Genomic DNA, 22,660 nt, shown 5'->3' with positions numbered 1-22,660 from the left:
AAGCTAGGCAAATTTCGATTCTATGTCAGGACCGGAGGCTTCGGATTATGCTAGTTCAAAGCTTACTCACCACCAACTGGGCCAGATCCACTACTGGTTTAAAATAAAACCTTTTAAACGTGGAGTCCGAGGACCAATCTGCAGCTCGTATTAAATCCTCCAAGCGAGCACCCACTGCAAACGCCTTAGAAGCCATGGCCCCTCTGGCAGAGTGTGCTCCAAAAAGCTTCGTATCGATGCCTGCTTCCTGCATGACCCAACGCACCCACCTTGCAATAGTGGGGGAGGAGACTGCATTGTGTGGCTTCCGCAAGGCAATCAGCAAAAGTTATATCCTCATAAGCTTTCAAGCATTGCACAACACACAACTTAGGGGTGTCCAGAAAAGCTGGGTATGAGATAGATCGCGACGCCGACTTTGTGCGACGCCCCACAGTAAAAGTGACCCCATCAGGGGAGAAGACTCGCGCCGGTATATCCAGAGCGCGCACATCAGACACACGCCTACAGGAAACCAAGCACAACAGCATGGCCAACTTAGCTGATAGCTCCTTTAGAGACAAGTAGGTGTTGGCCGGCCATGAAAGGAACAAGTTCAAAACCACATTGACGTCCCAAAGGACGGAATACCGAGGCTCTGGAGGCAACGAAAGACGAATACCTCGCAGAAGCCGGCATACAAAAGGATGTTCTCCGACCGGAGAATTGTCAATCGGGTGGTGACCCGCAGAAATCGCAGATCGGATAGCATTAATCGTTCTGTAGGCAAAGCCATTGGTGGCTAGTTCAGCCAAGAAATTCAAGATGGGAACCAGGCCCGCGACCAAGGGATCCAAATCCATTCGAAGACACCAACGCATCCACTTAAGCCAAGCGGATCTGTAGCGCTTTGTCGTACTATCGGCCCATGCTTTGGAGAGAAGACCCTCAGCCGATCTCGAAAGGCCCGGGAGCGGCCAGCGTCTCCTGAGAGCCTCCACGCCATGAGGCGGAGCGAGCTCCTCAGGATGAGAGAATGCGGTTCCTGATCAAGATTCTTCAGGAGGAGAGGAAACAGGGGGAGTAGGATTGGAAAATCCCAAGAAAGTTCCAGAAGAACCGGAAACCATACTTGAGACCTCTAAAGCGGCGTAATCAACACCAACTCCACTCCTTGGTGGCGAACCTGGGCCGCCGTCCGCACCACCATGGAGAACAGGGGAAACGCAAAGGGCCTCTCCCAACTCCAATCCTGCAGAAAGGCGTCTGTGGCTTCCGCCAGGGGATCCGGCCTCCAACTGAAAAACCTCGGAAGCTGGTGATCCAGGCGGGACGCAAACAGGTCCACCGAAAAAAGGACCCCAAAGGTCGTGTAACCACTGGAAGACCCCTTAATCCAGTTTCCACTGACTGGCATCCCTGAGGTACCTGGAGTGCCAGTCCGCTACCTGATTGGCCTGACCCGGTAGGTACTCCGCTGTCACCGCAATGTGACGTGACAGGCAATAGTCCCAGAAGTCCTTCGCCAAATTCGCCAGAGCGCGAGAGCGAGGACCCCCTAGATGGTTCACATATCGAACCGCTGAAACATTGTCCATCCTGAGTAAAACGCAGGCCTTCACCGAATCCTTGGTCCAACAACGTACTGCGAAGGAGCCCGCCAGGAGCTCCAAACAGTTGATATGCAACCGTTGTTCGTCTGAAGACCAGGCGCCGCCGGTGGAGAAGTCCCCGCACCGAGCGCCCCAACCCGATCTGCTGGCATCGGATTCTATGATGAGGTCCGGGACCGACCCGAAAATCACCTGACCATTCCATGCTTCCATGTGAGAAAGCCACCATGACATTTCTTCCTTCACCTCCTCCGTGAGGGGTATCAACTGATCGTAGCTCATCCCTCTCCGGAGGTGTTGGGCTTTGAGGCGTTGAAGCGCCCTGTAGTGTAGGGGCCCTGGAAAGATCGCTTGGATGGAGGACGACAGGAGTCCTACCACCCTGGCGACGTGTCGCAAAGACGTACTGTCCTTCACGACCGTCTGCGTAACAAATGTCGGATTTTTGTGATCTTTCTGGACGGGAGGCTGAGAACGGCCTCCACAGAATCCACGACGAATCCTAGAAAGGTAAGCTTCTGAGTGGGAACCAGTACCGACTTGGAGCCGTTGACGACGAACTCCAGTCGCTGAAGGAGTTGCATGGCTTGTTGCAACTGCCCGGCCAAAATCACCGGACACTGTCCCATTAAAAGGATGTCGTCCAAGTAGACCAACATCCGAACTCCCTGGCCTCTCAGATACTCCACCACCGGATGCAACACTTTCGTGAAGCACCAGGGGGCCGATGAAAGGCCGAACGGAAGGGCCGTGAACTCGAACACCTTGTCTTTCCGCAGGAACTGAAGGAAACGACGGTGTGGCGGGTGGATAGGAATTAGCAAATAAGCATCCTTGAGGTCGAGCCTCACCATCCAATCCCGCGGGAGAAGCACGTCTCGAAGGAGGTGGATACCCTACATCTTGAAGTGCCGGTATACCAACCACCCATTGAACTCTTTGAGGTTGATCACCGGCCGCTTGCCTCCATCCGTCTTGTCCACTAGGAAGACATTGCTGACAAAACCATTGGGGTGGCGCGTTGATTGACGGATGGCTCCTTTGCGAAGCAACTCCGCGACCTCTCCGTCTATCAAAAGCGCATCGGACTCTGAAAACACAATCGGCCATGGAAAACACTCCTGAGTGGGGTGCTCGTAGAACTCTATGTGAAAACAACCGACGGTTTGCAAGACCCAAGCGTTGGCAGTGAGCAACTCCCACTCCTCGTAAAAGGACGCCAACTTCCCTCCTATTGGAATCTGATCCAAACAAAGGACACTCACCGTTGGTATTGTTGGGTCCGGAGTTTTTTCGGTAACCTCTGCCGCCAAAACGTTGCCCTCTGGTGGGGTAGAAATTATTGAAGTTCGCATAGGTCTGGTATTGCTCTCTGCCGGAGCCTTGCCCTCTATTAATGGTAGTTTGGCCACGGCCGCGACCGGCCCCTCCAGAGAAACGCTGATGAAAAACGCTCTTGATGCTGGATTGTGCCTTGTCTAGCGAGGTAAAGGTGGACACAAACTTGCCCAGCTCCCTGATGAAAGGCTCGCCAAAGAGGCCCCTTGGGCCACCGCGCCTGCCTCCGAAGAGGCCAAGTCTCCCAATTTTGGGTCCAACTTAATAAGTAAGGACCGCCTACACTTGGTTGACGCAGTTGGCATTTCCCAGGAACACGATAACGCGTTGTGCCCAGTTTGACAGCACCTCCGGGGAAATGACCGTGCCATTCGCCTTCGCCTCCTCCGCCATATCGAGGATTTTTGTGGCAGGCCCGACTGCATCCAACAACTTATCCTGACATGATCGCCAGGATCGATCAATGCCTTTGCGTGGATCCTTCATGAATTTGGCCAGGAAGGTGGCCATCTTAGCGTCTAACTCGGGGGTCCTAGCCACCTTGCCGTCTAAAGTGGGCCTTGGACATTCACCCCGCAGGCAACCTCTGGCTTCCTTCTCTAACGGTTTGCGCAGTCGACCTGCAACAAACTTTGCCACAGTCTCCCCTGGCGACCAGGCCGCGGACCGCGGATGAACAATCTCATTTGGGTCCAACATGCCGGATTCGCCCCGAGGAAGCTCCACGGCTGAGCCCGAGGGGCGCCAAGAGAGCACCGACTCCCCGTCATCATCCGTGTCAGGAGAATCATACACCGGAGATGAGGGGGCGGTTCCCATGTCTACGGTGGGCTCTGGGACGGACAGAGGTGCAGGGGGCGCAGCAGTCGCCTTAGCCAAAAAAGCGTTGCGGAGACGCTCAAAGGCGCCTCTGTCCACCCCCTGCGTCCCTGAAGGGGGTCCCTCCCTGCAGGGCTTCTTTGGTGCTGGCGGTCTCTCGCCCGATGTCCCCGGGAGGTCAGTAGGTGCTCCCAAATGAGCTGACGCTAACTTAGCACATTCTTCCACAATGCGCGCTGAGAGGCAGTCCTCCATGGGACCCACCACCTCAGTCACGCAGCGGTATATGGAACTATCCACCGCTTGGTAGAATTCGTCATCCTGGAGGTAAGAGTAGGGCTCCTCCTCATAATCCCCTTCCTGGGCCATACCAACAGTGTTGAAACCAAAACCACTATACAGGTGAAAGAGGGAAAAAACCTAAAGACAGGAGCAAACCCTAGCACTTCATGCACCCAACTGGGTGTACTGCAAATCAATATGGGCAGACAGGATGACTGCGATTAAGTTTTGGGCCAACTGATGTGGCAGATAGGGAGGCACCAACCCCCAGCGCGCGGACTCTCCTCACCGGGACCGAGTCCAGCCACCCCCTGAGCGCGCTAAGCCACACGTGTTCACTCTGGTGCCACCAAAGCACCTGAAGGCGTTAACGCGGTCCACGCCGCAATACAGACCCCTTCGGGGCGTCACAAAGGGCAAGAATACCGACCCGGTAACCGGGCGTAAGAGGGGTAGGCGAGGGCAGGATCCGGCGCAGGCAGGCTCCTCAACGCGGCTCCAGTGAGAGTAGAGACGCGCTGAGGAGTCGGCGAGACATGCGGGCGCCCTCTGGTGGGCTTCAATGATACTGCACCTAGTCGGGGAAAAAGAAAGTCACGTAGGAACGATTAAAGCGTTTCCGCGACCGAGGGCTCTGAAAGGAAAACACATACATAACGCGATGAGCCCCCAACAATCCGTGCAATGTTTTGAACATCAGATGCCACAACAACTCTAAGGAAACCTCGAAAAGCACTTATCTGGCTGCGGGAGCAGCGAAGAAAGAGGAAGAAGAGGAAGAGAGGACTGGCTATCTATCTGTGGTAGACATGGTGGAAGGACTGTCGATTGGAAGTACAGAAGAGACTCTTAGGAGTTGTGGTTTTTCTGGACTGTTAGATCGTTTCTTCAAATGCTCTTTTGGATTGGAAGCATTTTTTCACTGTTTGAGTATTTTCCTGAGCTGCTGTGGAGTTTTTATGTTAATAAAGCGAAGGAAGATATAGCATAATCCGAAGCCTCCGGTCCTGACATAGAATAATGGAAGAGCTATGCATAAAATGGCCTCTGTTATTTACCCCGGTCTGAAAGTTTAAAAATAATTATCTGCCATCCTTGACCAACTCCCACCACCTTCCTTGCCTTCCTTCCCTTCCAGCATTTGCATGTTCTGCTTTCAGTGAATGCAGGCAAGCAACGCTGCTCTGACAGGCTCTCAGAAAAGCCCTTTCAGCCTGCCCTGAAAGGCCTTAATGATGTAGGAGCAGTGAGTAATGTCATGTAATGACTTAAGTTAGCCTAACTACTGATGCCATACTAAAAGTGAGTTATACATTAGCATTGGAAGGCCTGTTTTCATGTTGAACTCTTGTTTTGCACAAAATGTTTTTCTCTTCCATTACAGATGCTGTAACTTCCCAAAAGCCTTCTTTTTTTTTAGGGAATAGACATTTGTTATGTACTAAACTACTGATAGTGAGGCTTTCACTGGGAGGAGAGGAGATGGCAGGAAATATGACTTTTGGGACGACAATCTGGACCTCAAGACGGAGACGAAGTATCTTTTCAAGGACCTGTTTCTGAGGGCTTATTGTGAAAACGTGAGAAACTAAGGAGTTCATCTGCTCCCAGGGGTTTGTTGAAATTCTATTGGATATTGAGAATGGGGAATGTGTCAATTGTTTCAAATGGTGCTTCAGGAAATTTATATTAACGTGTGTTACTAGAGTTAGTAAGGTCTCTCTCTCCCTATCTCTTATACCAATATTCTTTTTTCTGATTTTTAGGGTTACTTCTCTTCAGAAGAGATCTTTTCAGAAAATGTCTGCTGATTTATAGCTGAGAATACTTTCAGCTTAAGAATGTCTTTATTGCTTTAATGCAATGGCTTTCTGCTTATGCATTTTATTTTTTCTTTGGAACTCTTTATTATGTTTCTGAACTGACAATGTTTTCTTGACTTCATTATGAAGTTGCTTTTCTAATCCTTAATTTAGATTAGGGAAATTTCTTTATGGAGCACGCTTGCTGTATCATCTCTATTTTATTTCCAATCTTCACTAATATGGTATTTTACCTTGTTTTGAAATGCCAACTAATGGACTATATGAATTTGTAAAAATGATGACTAAAGACCATAAATTAATAAAGAAAACAAGCTGAATATCATTAGAATTTGTAACCAATCTCTTCAACTCACATCAGATCTCTTTATTGATTATTGTGGAGCCCCAAGTGATCCTTTATTTTTGCTGTACATGATTGCTCCTTTCAAATTCTCCTTGCCAATGAATAAAAGTCCATGACCAATGGCCAAGGTTATTTAATGATTACATCCTGAGACTGAGGTGCAAAGAACACAACGTTGTCACATCATAGCAGTGAGATGTGAGTTTTAGAAACAGAAATAAACAATAGAGGCCATGCATGGCATTTGAATAATGCAATTACAAAACAGATAAAATGCTACTTTATTTGCCAGCCAAAGATTCTCTTGGTGTTAATAATATTGGCTGGTGGTGCTTCTCCTATATGCTAGGGGTACAGCAATAACTATAGCAATAGAAATATTAATATACATTGAAGTACTGCCTGATATTTCCATATTCAACATAAAATGTTTATTTACTCCGTGTGGATCTCAACAAGCTTGCAGTGAGAGTGACAGTCAATGGAAGTGCTCTCGCCTCTCTGCGTCCAATGATTGTGGAGCTGAAGTCTCGAGTTAAGAGCTGGTCAGCAGTGGTTGAGCACCTCAGTCTGACGGAGGATACAGAGGAAGGCTCCTGCCACAGAAAATTGTGCCACCCCGCACCCCTGATTGCAAGAATTATGAACTACAGACACCGCAATCAGAGTTCGAAAAGATCACAGGAAGTAGTCACATGGTAGTTTAAGAATGCAAAAGTTCATATCTTCCCTGATTCTACCTCCATGGTCCGGTGGCAGCACTGAACCTTCCAGGAAGTCAAGGGTGACAAACAGAGACAAAACTAATTTCTTCAGACCTCCTGAAGAGGCTTTGTCATGGCAAGAGAAGATGAGGAGAAGAGGCTCCATCAGCGACATAGAACTGGAATTTGCGAAAGGAAGCTCCCACACTGGAAAGGGAAGACCACTCGGTCCCCCCGAACGTATGGATGGGTGCCCCGATCCCCCGGAAACCATTGTGGGCGGGGGGAGTGTCTCGGTTGGTATGCCCGAAGCGGCGTAGCCGGAGCCCGCCCCTCCTGCCCAAAAGAGGTTGTCCTAGACACCTGCCCGGAAGTCCGTGTATGGATGGGCGGGCTTGAGGCGGGCCCCCGCCCTCCCGCAGATGGATAAATAGAGCGGGAATCCAACGAAGCTTCCTCTTGTTCCAGTGCTCTGAAGGCTGCACCGCTCGTTGCTCGTGAGCCCTCTAGGGAACAAGCTGCAATTTTGAGAACTTATTTCTCTTTCAGTGTCAGGCGTGTGGAAGATCGAGTCACCCTTGTGGATCAAGTCGGACGGAGTAACCAAAGTCATGTCTGGCAAGAAGGCGGGAAAGAGCTCCGAGATGGAGAGGATGCTACGCACCTTGGTGAACCGAGTAGCGGTGATGGACCGGAAGATGGGTAAAGTGGATGAGCTCGATCGGGGCTTAGCGGCCATCAAGAAGCAGATGGCGGCCCAGAACACCCCCTCGGGGCGGCCTAAAAAAGTCATAGGACCGGCCTTGCCAAATGTCGCCCCAGGGGGTAGGGGTAAGAGGAATAAGGGGAAGGCAGGTTTCAGTGAGGTCCCGGTCCCAGAAGTGCCTCCATCGAGCCCGGGCGCAGACAAACCAGTCGCGCCGGTAGATAGCCCGGTACCAGGTCCGGATGGGGGTTTGCCAATCCCCGTAGTGATAACGCCAATTGGGGATGACCAAATGCCTCCTGAACTGGCGCTTCAGTTAGCAGCAGTATTACCTTGGCTAAAGAAAGGGGCAGGGGGATCAGTGGCTGTGGGCGATCCGGCTGAAGAAGCCAGACTAATTATTGAACAGTTGCGGCACTCAAGGGATGCCAGGACGGCGAATATATCTTCTATTCCCCCGCAGGTAGCGACGGGGGTCCCGACGGACGGTCGAGCGAAGACAACGGACACGGCTGGGAAGACGGCTGAACTCGGTAAGAGACCATTGCCATTAGTGGGGGAGAGTTCAGTGCCTTTAAGGCGGGAAAGTTTATCGCAGCACATTCCCATGGCTACGAAAGAAATAATATGGGGAGATAAATACATCAACATGTTTTCACTTTTGACTGACCATCGTGAGGTAGAATATGCAAAGACCCAGAAAGATTTGTGGCACCCCAGCGTATGGCGAGCCAAGATGGCGGAATTCAGGGTCGATGAGACCATGGTGAACTGGGTCAGGGCTTTTTCTATTTTTACGGCAGTTATGGGGGAGCGTAAACCAGAAGTGTTGCCTGACTTATCATGTTATCAGAACAGGATCATGAATTTCTATGCAATGTACGGGGGAAATGAATGGAAGGGTTATGACGTTAACTTTAGAAAAGCAAAGGAGTTTAACGAGGCTTTAACATGGGATTGTCTGGACACGGTGTCGTGGCATGCCCAACTTTTGCCGGGACCGGCGGGTACGTCGGTACCAAGCACGAGCGTTTCTGGGACATTCCAACAGAAGCCGGCACAGCCCTTTCGGGCGAATGCCGGAGGGGATCCGCATCCCAGGTCCGGCGGGAATGGAGGCAAGCGGGGGGTTTGTTGGGGATTCAACAAAGGAACCTGTAACAGGCCACAAGGAACGTGTAGGTTCCGGCATGCTTGTTCGGGCTGTGGGAATTCCTCACACCCAGAAGCTAGCTGTCGATCCAAGTCCAATGGCACGGGAGGAACGGGGGGATTCAAGCAGGATTGAGGTGGTGCCTTGGAAGCAAACATCTTCGCCCATTGATATCTTGGCTTTGACCCCCTGGCTGAACCATTACCCAGATCATGTGTCCGCCGGGACTTTGAGGAATGGCTTTCTGTATGGCTTCAAGATCCCGGCGGGAAATTTTCGGGGGAGCCCCTCTTGTAAAAACCAACTGTCGATTCAGCGCAACCCGGCGGTGGCGGCCAGAAAGATAGCGAAAGAAGTCAGCCTGGGGCGAGTAGCAGGGCCATTTGTCTGCCCGCCAGTTGCGGAATTTGTGTGTTCTCCTTTAGGAGTGGTTCCGAAGAAAGACCCGGGGGAGTATAGACTCATCCACAATCTATCGACCCCTAAAGGGGCCTCGGTAAATGAGGCTATTGACCCCGAGGTATGCTCAGTGAGTTATGCATCGTTCGATGATGCAGTCGTTCTGTTGAATCGCCTGGGCCCCGGGGCATTGTTAGCAAAATCAGACATTGAATCTGCATTCAGGTTACTCCCGGTCCACCCTCAGGACCAGCGCCTGCTGGGGTTCACGTTTCAAGGGAAATATTACATGGATAAATGTATGCCCATGGGTTGTTCAATTTCATGTGCCTATTTTGAAATGTTTAGCTCCTTTTTGGAATGGGCGTTCACCGAGGCCACAGGGCATAGACAGGTCATGCACTATTTGGATGATTTCCTTTTTCTAGGTCCGGCTGGCACTCGGGACTGTGCACAAGCGCTGCAGAACTTCTGCATACTCATGCAGGAGTTTGGGGTCCCATTGGCGCCAGGTAAGACGGTGGGGCCATCTACCTCACTGGAGTTTCTGGGGATTGAGCTAGACTCAGTGGAGGGGTGTTTCCGTCTGCCAGTTGAGAAGGTGGCCAAGTTCAGGGCTTCCTTGGTACAATGTCTCCGGAAAGATAAGGTGACCCTACAGCAGTTGCAACAGACAGTGGGTCAGCTTAATTTTGCTTTAAGAGTAATGCCGATGGCTCGCCCTTTCTCACGTTCCATAGCACAGGCTATGGTGGGCCTTAAGGAATGACACCACCGCACTAGACTGTCGGCAGAGGTTCGCCAGGACATGCGCATTTGGTTAGCATTCCTGGCAGATTTCAACGGTCGAGTGGTGTGGAACAAACCCCCAGCCTCATCGGAAGAACTGGGGTTGTGGACCGACTCGGCAGGTAGCGTGGGATTTGGCACAATCTTTGGAAACCGATGGTCGGCACAAACATGGCCGGCGTGGTGGCACTCATGTGGCCTATTTATTTATTTATTTTATATCACTTGTAAGGCGCAACAGCTACCCACAAAGGGTTTCCCGGCGCCGGACTAGCAAAACACAGGACACAACTACATAGTGAACAATCAAAGGCACTTATTTGTCGAACAACCAGGTTTTTACGCTTTTTCTGAAATTTATATAGTTTTCTTCCTTGCGTATGTGAATGGGCAATGTATTCCAAAGAGTTGGACCCAAATAGGAAAAGGATCTCCCGCCCATTCTAGCCCGTTTGAACCTCGGCACCGCGAAATTCGCTGCTGTGCATGAACGGAGGCTGCGATTGGGGAGGTAGGGCTTAGCAAGGTCTTGTAGGTACTTGGGGGCAGTGCCAGCTTTGATTTTAAACAGGTAGTTCAGGGTTTTGAAGCGAATCCGATTTTCAACCCTGAGCCAATGCAGGTCCCTAAGATGTTTGGTGATCCTGGCGGATCTAGGGATTCTGCAAAGCAGTCTGGCAGCAGCGTTTTGCACCAGTTGCAGACGTCTTATTACTGCTTTGTTTGAGCCCAGGTACAAGATGTTACCGTAATCAAGCCGATATGTCACTAAGGCATTGACTACGGTCTTCTGGGTAGTAGACGGTAACATCCAGACAATTTTGCGTAGCCATCTAAGAATGGTGAAGCATATGCCTGCCACTTTGTTGGCTTGCTGTGTCATAGATAGGCTGTCATCTATGATGACCCCAAGGTTTCTAACCTGAGAAGCTGGAGGTGGAAGTTTACCTAATGACGACGGCCAGTGGGGATCACTCCAGAGATCTTTACTATTCCCTAAGAGGAGGACCTCTGTTTTCTCCCCATTTAATTTAAGTTGGTTAGCCGACATCCAACTGAATATTTCATGAAGACCTATTTTTAGTGCAGATGGAGCAGACGAGTCAGATCTAGAAAGTGAAAACAGGTAACATTGGATTCTTGGAGCTATTCCCCATTTGGGTGGCTCTGATGGCATGGCCGGAAGACTTTAGGGACCGCTCAGTGGTGTTTTGGTCAGACAACATGACAGTGGTTGAGTGCATTAATCACCAGGCTGCACGCTGCAAGTGGATTTTAAGACTGTTGAAAGAAATTGTATTGCGATGCATGAGATTGAATGTACAATTCAGAGCTAGGCATGTGCCGGGTGTACTGAATAATGCAGCTGATGCCCTCTCTCGTTCACACATGCAGGCTTTCAGGGGTTATCTACCCACAGCGGAACTAGTGGTGGCACCTTTCCCCGAAGCACTATGGCAGATCGGTGCCCCGGACTACAAGACCTCGTGGCAGCCAGTTTAGCGCCCAAGACGAGAAAAGCTTATGAAGGAGCGTTCCGTTCATACTGCGCCTTTTTAGGGCCGGTAGGGGGGCATAGATGGGGCGGGAAGAGTCCTTCCTCCGGTTTCTGGTGGCACTTCACAAGGAAGGCCGATCGGCGGCAACCGCCAACAGGTATAGGGCGGCCATATCATTCACGGCACAGCTCCACGGGGTACGGGACCCAACGGGGTCATTCTTGGTCAGGAAGGCACTCCGGGGCTGGCAGCGCCTGGAGGGTCGCAGGCAGGATAAAAGGCACCCAATTGGGTTAGACAGATTGTCCCTGCTACTAGCGAAACTGGATGAGACATGCTCCTAGCCCAGTGAGGTAATTCTGTTCCGAGTGGCTTTCGCACTGGCATTTCATGGGGCTATGCGGGTAAGTGAACCCGTGGCAAGGAATAAGAAGGACATAGGGGGAGGTCTATGCAGGGATCACGTCCAAATAAGGGGCGATTCTCTTCTGATCTCGATAGCCAGGTCTAAGACAGACCAGGAGGCTTTGGGGAGTAGTGTGGTGCTCCAGCGCGCCGGGGGGAACCCCGGTTGTCCGGTAAGATATTTGGAGGCCTACATGGCGCAGAGGTTGACAACTTGGGGGGGGGGGCCCTGTTTAGACACAAGGACGGCACCCCGCTGACAAGATTTCAATTTCGGAGGGTGCTGGCAATTACGATTGCAGCGGCGGGCTTGAACCCGTGTGATTTTGGGACCCACTCATTCAGAATAGGGGCCGCTACGGAGGCTATGGCTCGAGGTCTGTGTCCAGAGGAAGTGAAACAATTAGGCCGTTGGTCCTCGAACTGTTTCAAGAGGTATGTGCGACTGCACATGTTATAAAAGACTGATGGAATGCACTCACGCTTGTTGTCTTTTGTTTGTATTACAGTTTCGCAAGCCTGTGACGCAGGGCGAAAATTGGGATCGGCCCAACACCAGAGGACCAGCGGGAAAGGATCACCGACTGGAGGTCAAGTGGTATGGGTCGTGGGCCACTCATACGTGAGGCGTGCTGGGGACATATTCAAGGCAGGTGACGCGACTCACGCATCTGAGGAATATAGGTTCAGAGTGACCTTCCATGGGCAAGGAGGCCTCTGTTTTGACCAATTTCAGAGCTTTGTGGAGGAACTGTTAGGGCGGCATAGGTCACCGCCATCTGTAATTATAGTGTATCTGGGAGGCATTGACTTGGTAAGACTGGGGAGACGGGTGTTAGTAGAGCACATATTGTCAGCAGTCAGCTGGTTGGCCAAAAGGCTCCCGGGGTGTATGATTGCCTGGTCCCACATGATCCCCAGAAGAATCTGGCGGGGGGGGTATCTCTGTGTCGGCGTTGAACCACTCGGTAAAGAGGGTCAACAACAAGATTGAGAAACTGTTTCGCTCCAATCATTTGCAAAGCATTTCCCATGGGTGTATTTGGGGTGATCAATATTATTTGGATGATGGGGTGCACCTGTCCAGGGCTGGGAATGACTTACTCATAGGAGACTTCATAGCATGGCTAGTGGCACTGAGGAGACATGACCTTTAGGAGGTGTGGGGGGGCCGGATAGTAGGTCAACTATCCGGCCTGTGGCGGTAAGGTTATGATCGGTGAGCAGTGATTTCAAGGTCCCTATGGGGGGCGCCACCCAGTATGGATGGGAGCGCCCGGGGGGAGGCGGCCATTAGCCCCTCCCACAGGGGGGTGGCACCCACTACGGATGGGTCGCCCAGGGGGAGACGGCCATAGGCCCCTCCCAGGGGGAGACGGCTATATGCCCCTCCTACGAATTTCCCGAGGGCCGGATATCCACTCCGGCGGAAGAGAGTGTGGGGAAGGGGGGGAGTCCACGCTGTCCTTCTTATGGATACCTCGCACGAGATCTCGGACGACCTTAAGATGGCGTCAAGTGAAAGGGGGCCCCCACGACAAGGGAAGTTGGCTGCGAGGGTAAAGTCCTCTGCGCATGCGCCACTCACACCGTGAGGGCGGGAATTTGGTAGTAGGGATCTGACACCGGTTAAGACCTTGCCGTTGGCCCTTAATGCTAGGTTGTAAAATTTTATTTTAGAATGTTATGCATTTTCAGGATGCTAGACTCGGCTAGGAAACCTTTGTATTAGAGATTTGTTAAGGTTAGCCAAGAACATGTCTTCATCAAAATGTAATGGAAGATAAAATTGTACATGATTCAGGAAACGTTTTAATTTAAAGTTTTAAATGTTGTTTCATATTTTAATAAATACGGCCGGGGGGGTAACTCCCCCCCGCCTTCCAAAAGCTCAAACATGTGTCTGTCTCCTCCCATGGGGAATTGGTGTTGGGAGGGGTGGGGGGCATCCCGGGCCATATGGAAAGGGAAGACCACTCGTCCCCCCGAACGTATGGATGGGTGCCCCGATCCCCCGGGAACCATTGTGGGCGGGGGGCGTGTCTCGGCTAATATGCCCGAAGCGGCGTAGCCGGAGCCCGCCCCTCCCGCCCAGAAGAGGTTGTCCTAGACACCGGCCCGGAAGTCCGTGTACGGATGGGCGTGCTTGAGGCGGGCCCCCGCCCTCCCGCAGATGGATAAATAGAGCGGGAATCCAACTAAGCTTTCTCTTGTTCCAGTGCTCTGAATGCTGCACCACTCGTCGCTCGTGAGCCCTCTAGGGAACAAGCTGCAATTTTGACCCACCCACCAGCCCCTTTTTGCAATGTTTGTGGAATAAAGTAATTGTTGGTGATTATTCGAATGTAATAAAAAGATACAGTCAATTTTTTGCATCATAAATGTATGCCTTTTGAATGAATAGATGCTTGTAGGCCTTTTTCTCCTTTGTAGAAACGTAGTGGAATGATTTAAATAATAAAATTTGTCTTGTGCTTTAGGACTTTTTTCCCTTTGTAGCAGTATCAAAGTCGGTGAATTGTCAAGCTGTTCCAAATAAGTGTATTTTCTTTCCTTAGTAGGTAAAACAACTGTCGTATTTATTTTGGTCGGGCGGTAAGGTCATGATCGGTGAGCAGTGATTTCAAGGTCCCTAAGGGGGGCGCCACCCAGTATGGATGGGAGTGCCCGGGGGGAGGCGGCCATTGGCCCCTCCCACGGGGGGGCGGCACCCACTACGGATGGGTCGCCCAGGGGGAGACGGCTATATGCCCCTTCTACGAATTTCCCGGGGGCCGGATATCCGCTCCGGCGGAAGAGAGTGTGGGGAAGGGGGGGAGTCCACGCTGTCCTTCTTATGGATACCTCGCACGAGATCTCGGATGACCTTAAGATGGCGTCGAGTGAAAGGGGGCCCCCACGACAAAGGAAGTTACAGTTGGCTGCGAGGGTAAAGTCCTCTGCGCATGCGCCACTCACACCGTGAGGGCGGGAATTTGGTAGTAGGGATCTGACACCGGTTAAGACCTTGCCGTTGGCCCTTAATGCTAGGTTGTACAATTTTATTTTAGAATATTATGCATTTTCAGGATGCTAGACTCGGCTAGGAAACCTTTGTATTAGAGATTTGTTAAGGTTAGCCAAGAACATGTCTTCATCAAAATGTAATGGAAGATAAAATTGTACATGATTCATGAAACGTTTTAATTTAAAGTTTTAAATTTTGTTTCATATTTTAATAAATACGGCCGGGGGGGTAACTCCCCCCCGCCTTCCAAAAGCTCAAACATGTGTCTGTCTCCTCCCATGGGGAATTGGTGTTGGGAGGGGTGGTGGCATCCTGGGCCATATTACTGAACGGCAAACCTTCAGAGAAACAAGCAGCAAAAAGAAAAGATTTGCCTGGGAGAGGATGAATTCAATGATAGGACACAGCAGTCATCTCACTCAAAGACGAAGCGTTGCTCCTTGGGGAAAGATCTGGACACTCATGATAAATTGACCCAGGAAGGGTGGGCACACAGCCCGATCTGACACCTAGGACTGCTAATCTTATTTCTTAAAGACAGCCAACCCAATAAGGGGCGACACACAGAGAGTCATGGACATACGCTGGTGTGGCGTGTTATCTGAGGTGAAGCATGCTACTTGTGGTCAATGTTCAAGTGGAAGGGAGGAGCTGTACTAGAGGGGGACCTACCCATGGTTGAGTTTGCTCGGCCGAGATGCACGACCTGCAGCAATTTCTTGCGTAGCCACATAAGCACCAGTAGTATTCTAATGCAAAGATATGCTCCACTTGTTGAGTGCATAGATTGCGTTGGTGTGGTAGTTACCTAAACCTCTGCCAAGGGAAGTTTACAATTGCAACTAGAGATGATATCACAATGCTTTCTTCCACAGTGATAGAGACATGCCAGACTGCGCAGCCTGGGACAATCCCAGCATGGGACAGGGAGTTTAGGCTGCACCATTCAATACTTTTAACGCACCGAGGTCCAAAGATGACCAATCTACTCAATTGTCTAACATGAAATATTAGGGACTTGGGCAAGCCATTGCAACACCATAGAATATTCACATATTTGCATTGTAGAAACATACAGGTTGCATGCCTAAAAGAGACAGATATGGCCTGTATGGAACTAGTCAAGCTGCATAAGTTAGTTGTTTGGTACCATTTCCCAAAGGCAAACGGATTTGGAGCTCACCAGAAGTGTCATTAGTGGAAGGGACCACACACACAGACACCAAAGGTGGACATGTGGTCATAACGGTTGTCCTGGAGACTAACCACACGATGTTGATGAGTCTGTGTGCACCCAATGTGATTCAAAGTGCAATATCGCACAGAAATACTTACTATTCTGGAAACCTCTGGCATTGATAACTCGATAACTTTGTTAGGTGATTTTAATTTCCATCTGGAATGTGGCGAAGACAAGGACACCATTTCACTACAATCTGAAATGGAGGTCTTTGGTCTAGCTCAGTTGGTGAAAGGACCTACCCATAAGGCAGGCCATACCTTAGATGGTATCTTTACCAACTTGAAAAATATATCAGTGTCCGATATCTTACCCATGACATGGTCTGATCATTATTTGGTCTTGGCAACCATTCAAATTAACAAAGCTATAACTCCCTCTACATCCTCCTCGCGAGAATTGTTTAAGGTCTGGAAAGATATCAATACTCCCTGTTTTAAGGAGGCGTTAGTGAACTCCACTCCCAAATGGGCAGATGACCCAGAGACCGCTGTCGAACAATATTACGCATGGATAGGCCAGGCGGCCAATAAACTGGTACCTGAAAAAAGAATGTCCAGAAATAGAAATACCCCTTCAGCCCCTTGGTACACTGAAGAGCTCAAAAAACTGAAACAGCAATGTAGAAACAAAGAAAGAATATGGAGAAAAAAGTATGATAATAAGGATAAGATAGTGTACAAGGAACTCTTAACCCAATATAAACTTCTAATAATAGAGACAAAAAAGAAGTTTTATACAGAGCAAATCGAAAGCGCTAAAAACTCACATAAAAAGCTTTTCGAAATAACTAAACATCTTGCGGGATGTGCTCCAGATCTTAACCCTCCTTGCTCACAAGAGTTCTGTGATTCACTAGCAACATTCTTCTTCACCAAAGTAAATGACATATTTTCAGCATTTAACCAAGGTGAAGATCAAAGGATCGCGAAAATAAATACTTCCCCTCCAAATAATACCCTTTCATGCTTCGCAGAAGTTACAGATGCCTGTATCCAAGACATCGTGAAAACAATTAAATCTGGATCAGCCCTGGACCCCTGCCCCTTAAACACCCTTCGGTCACTAATAGATACTATAATTCCAGTCATCACTCAAATGACCAACCTCATGTTCCTCACAGGAATCTTCCCCAGTCAGTTAAAGAAAACACTACTCAAACCACTCCTGAAGAAACCTGGCCTGGACAAAGCAGAATTAAAAAATTATAGGCCTATAGCCAACCTACCTTTTATCGCGAAAGTAATTGAGAAAGCTATGAACGCTCAACTTGCGGGATTCATCGAGCAATACCATCTGCTTGATGAAACACAATTCGGGTTCCGTAAATATCACGGGACGGAAACAGCCCTCATAAAGGCCGCTGACGACATCCGATTAATTAGAGACCAAGGTGGAACCGCACTATTGGTGCTCTTAGACTTATCAGCTGCCTTCGACACGGTTGACCATAAGATCCTAGTCAACCGTGTCGAAAGGATGGGCGTGCAAGGTACAGCGAAAGACCTAATAGCGTCTTTTCTAGCAGAAAGATCCCAGGCAGTCATACTGGGCCAGTATGAATCTGCTGAATTGTCACTGCCGTGTGGGGTACCACAAGGTTCATCCCTTAGTCCGACACTTTTTAACATCTATGTGTCGGACCTCGCAAATACCATCAAAGCGCATGGGATGAACCTTACCTCATACGCAGATGACACTCAGCTGATACTGGCTGTCAGAAATGACGGGGAAACAGTGGCGGAAAATTTCAAGACAGGTATACTGGCCATCGGAAAATGGATGTCCGAAAACTGCTTGAAATTAAATTCCGACAAAACCGAGGTGGTCATTTTTGGCCACCTCAGTCCAAGCTGGTCCCCCACTTGGTGGCCATCATCTTTCGGAGCTGTACCTGAGCCAGCTACGAAAGTGAGAAACTTGGGTGTCATCTTTGATGACAACCTAAACTTCATGGCTCACGCAAACCAGACAGCCTCCAATGCCTTCTTCAAGCTACGATTGGTGAGGAAGATTCTTCCGTTTCTCCCTACCAACGTGGGAAAGACATTGGTTAGCGCAATGGTTCTTTCAGCGCTGGACTATTGCAACGGCTTGTTTGCAAATGCCCAAGCGAAAACAATAAAGAAGTTGCAGACAATCCAGAACGCAGCAGCCAGGCTTCTCCTTAACATTCCAAAATTTAAGCCTATATCTGAAAGTCTGAGAAGTCTCCACTGGCTTCCTGTCAGGAACCGAATAAAGTTCAAGACGCTATGTATCGTCTATAAAGCACGGCACCATCAAGCGCCTCAGTTCTTATGCGACCATCTTGTCCCGTACATTCCTACTCGAATGTTGCGATCTGCAGGACAGAATGACCTGATTGTGCCTCGAACCAGACTGGTCAACTGGGGAGACAGACGTTTTTTAGTCGCCGCCCCAAGATTGTGGAACATGCTTCCACAAAACATAAGATCAAGTCCAAATTTATTGTCCTTCAGAAAGAAACTGAAAACCTGGCTTTTTAATCTCTAAAAACTATACAGACCATATAGGAGGGTAAAACAGTACAGCGCCGAGACGCCTGCGGGCAATTGTTCGCGCTTAATAAATGCCAAAAATAAATAAAATAAATAAAATATCGCGACACATTCAATTCATACTTTTTTTCAACACTGGATCTGATCTGGTCTTGAAGAATAGCTCGATTTCACCACTGCCTTGTTCCCTATGTAGAACTCATGCATTACACTGAATGGACAAGAAGGGGGGGTCTCAATGAACCATGCAGGATGCTGCACACAGAATCCCTAGAGTTCTTTCATACTCACCTATGCATGATTCACACACTATACTTGAGATGTTTTTGATCGGACTGGTGAATGTGTGGCAGCAGCAGCACTCAGAATATCTGAACTGCAGGTTTTTAGATCATAGCCAATTACATGTGACATTGAGAATATTAGGGTCAAGACGTAGAATACCTGCAAGGAGGCTAAATAATGAGTCAGTATTGACTTGGTCTTTCTTTCTGAAGTGGGGACACATTACTTCTGGGAGATTGAGGGCTTAATAAATAACATATCTATAGAGTAGGATGCAGTTAAGGTAGTCATGAGTGGTGTTTGTCTTAAACCATGTATGAAGCAAACAAGTCTAAATAGGCAATTTTTGGACGAAGAGGTTAACTCAGAGCTCTTGAAACTAGATTTGTTCATGATCTAGGTCTCAGTAAAAATAAAGTAGAAGCACAAAAATAATATATTGTACTGGTTTACAGACTTAGTAGGAATATCTAACCTGTCAAGGTGCTGAGGGTGACAAGGAGGGCCACATGCTGGAATGGCTACTACGCTGAAGCTCAGATAGCTGGCTTGTACCATGGGAACAATCGGAGAAGGGGGTGGGGGATATAGTTCACACACCGATAGCTATCAACAAAGCATTCACAACATATTATGAGACTGTATTCTGTTATGGATGCAGTGCCAGTACAGTAGCAGACCTCATTCTAGAGAGCCTAATGTTACCCGATCTTAATGTAGAACACAGGGCAGTGCTTAATTTGAGCAGGTGATTTCCATTGCTTAGCACCGGAACTTAATTATCAACACCGGCATTTTCAACAGTCTGTACCTAATCTAAATTAGAGATTAATACAACAACAGTTTTTTTTTTAATGAACATTTAAAATGACTAATATCTTCTGCCCAAGCCATTATCGTAGCTTTGGGGTCTAAAATAGTCTGAAATGTCATACTTGTAATGTGTATTGATTAGCAGTTGGGTTGATTCTGTCACTCTCTGCACGTATAGGGACAATGAGAAGTGCAAGCTGCAGTGACCTCAATGAGGGCACTTATTTTTTTTTAAATTAAGCATTAACAGAGGAACTCCTTAGGTGAGCCCATCATCAAACAAGAACCCAACGTGGGCAATGATAGGTTGGCTAAAGGTAAGACCCAGGGCCAGACTGGCTACCGAGCGTTTTTGCGGGCTGCCAAGTTGGGGCTAAATTCATTGCGGTGAGGGCTGATTTCGTTGATGGGGACCTGCGGTTGCTTTGAAATAAACAAAGCAAAACAAATGGTTATAAAGCATACTTTAAAACCATCAACGAATTCAGCTCCCAGCTTGGCAGCGAACCAAAACGCACGGTAGCCAGTCCGGCCCTGGCAAGACACCTGGTACAGATAGCTTATCTCCAGAGTTTTAAATAACTTATAGAGCTCAGTTTACCCCCAAGTTTTAAACACTATTTTTTATTTTTTTTATTTTTATATAACGTGAACTTGACCCAAAGGTATTGGAGCGCCTTACATGAGCACCAATTAGATTACACAAAGACTCATTATTTTTTAGTAGGCAGGGGGAGATCAAGTGATTTGCCCAGAATCACAATATGCTGAGCTGACGCTGGGACATGCACCTGGTTCCCTAGCTCTAAAGTCAGCAGCTCTGGCCATTACGCCACATTGTCTCAAATACACTATATAACGACTTGCTGGTGTGAAGGGTGGTACCGGAGGCCATTAAAAAGCAGTAGTGGTATTGTGGAAACTGGTGGATGTAAGACCTACAGGCCTCCCGCTGTCTCTCCTCACCTCAGGATCTAACCGCCTGATTCATCAACGGGCCGTTTTGCGAGCCCCTAATAGCGAATCATAGCGATTCGCCATTAAGGACTCGCAAAACGGCATTCATGTAGGAATCGCATAATAAAAAGCGATTCCTACTGATTCCTTATTTGCGATTAGCAAATTGCTAATCGCAAATAAGGAATAACTCGCCATTCATTCCTATGGGCCAAAAGGCCCATGGGAATGAATGGGGAGTATTCCTTATTTGCGATTAGCAATTAGCTAATCGCAAATAAGATTGCGATTTGAAGGGTGCCAGGGGTGTCCACAGGACACCCTGTAGCACCCCTCAAATGAAATTTTACACAGGTGTTGCACACACACATGTCCAAAGGACATGTGTGTGTGTAACATGCAACTCAGAAAAATGCATTTAAATGCATTTTTCTGAGTTTTTGCAATTTACCGCGAGGTTTGACCTCGCGGTAAATTGCGTCCAAAAATAGCGAATTCGCAATTTTATATTGGGTCATGAATATCATTTAAGGAATCTCAAATTGAGATTCCTTAAATGTGATCGCAATTTGAAAAATCGCAATTTTTTGCGATTTCTCAATTTGCGAGTACATGACCCAATGATGAATTTCTAATGCAATTTTTGCGGGCGCAAACGGCCGAATTCTGCGATTCGCACCGTTTGCGCCCGCAAAAATGCTTCATGAATCTGGCTGTCAATTCGGGGGAAACTGCTAGTCAATAGGTATGTGATCCTTGTTCGCTTTCTGGTTAACCTATGACCTATGGCCTGTGAACTATGGCCTATGAGCTATGGCCTGTGAACTAATACGTATGAACTATGGCCAGTGATGTGGAGCTGAGGCTGGGAAGATGCTGTGTGGGAATTGGTTGGTTGAAAAGTTTAGATTCCTCTCAGCCTACCAGAAGGTAAAGTGTAAAACTTAGCCTAAAATAAAATATGGTAAATATATAGAGATAATAGTAAAAAAACATGCTATGATGCAGTTGTTAAATAAAAGTACGACAACTGTGAAGAAACGTAAGAAGCAATGGAATGTAATACCAGAAAAATAAAATTAGTGGAAATCAGTTCCCGCTGGTTCCAGCCCACTTTGACCACTGACTAAAATGGGCCAGTTCACGGGTCGCACGATCAGATGCTCTGCGCCTACTACTTTCATTCACACTGTTTTCTTTTTACTTCATTCCAGTTTATGATTTTCTTTCATATTTCGAGGCATCAAACTAGAGATTATCGTTATTTACCTCTCTCCACACGTTGGCGACATTAATCCCTTGATTTTGATGAATATCTCAGCACTGCAAATTATTCTGGCAACAGGTTTTAATCTCATGGTATTGCATATTTAGACAGTTCTCAATAGTCAATGTTTCTTATATGCAAGATTATTTTTCCCATTATTGCCATGAAAACAATCCGGCTATTAATTACAGCTCAGGCGTACCCCTGATTGCTCTACGGCATCACACTCCCCTGGTGTACAGGGCGCAAAAAAATCACGGGAAAACTAACTTCTGCGCGCAGGGCCTACAAATATTCTGCCCAGCAATGCTCGCAGGAGGGATATTTTTTTTCCTGCGCTCTAAACAATTTGTTGGTTTAAATGAGGCAGTGAGGGAGTGCTTAGGGTAATATAATAGGGTCCGGAGGTTTCTGTGCAGCAAGCTGTGTTTATGCATCCTATTTATAAAGCCCTGCAAACAGCCGTTAGGGCTGTGGCGGCAGCGCCTCATCACGCACGGGTCTCCCCATGCCACATACCCCAGGCTGCACTGCGGTATTTACAAGCCACAGCGGACAAGAGGCGAGTTAACCCCTTTGCTACTAGACCTTTACCACCCCCTTGTGCTAAGCTTTTTCATGGCTATTTGGGGTAGTTCGGCTTTAGGCCCCTTGTAACTTTTTGACCACATAAGTTATCCACTGCAAATGTGCGTCCTTTTCTTCCAACATCAC

This window comes from Lissotriton vulgaris, chromosome 6, assembly GCF_964263255.1.
Source record: "Lissotriton vulgaris chromosome 6, aLisVul1.2, whole genome shotgun sequence".
In the NCBI taxonomy this organism is placed as follows: domain Eukaryota; kingdom Metazoa; phylum Chordata; class Amphibia; order Caudata; family Salamandridae; genus Lissotriton; species Lissotriton vulgaris.
The sequence above is the reverse complement of the archived record's forward strand: the minus strand, read 5'-3'. Positions refer to the sequence as shown.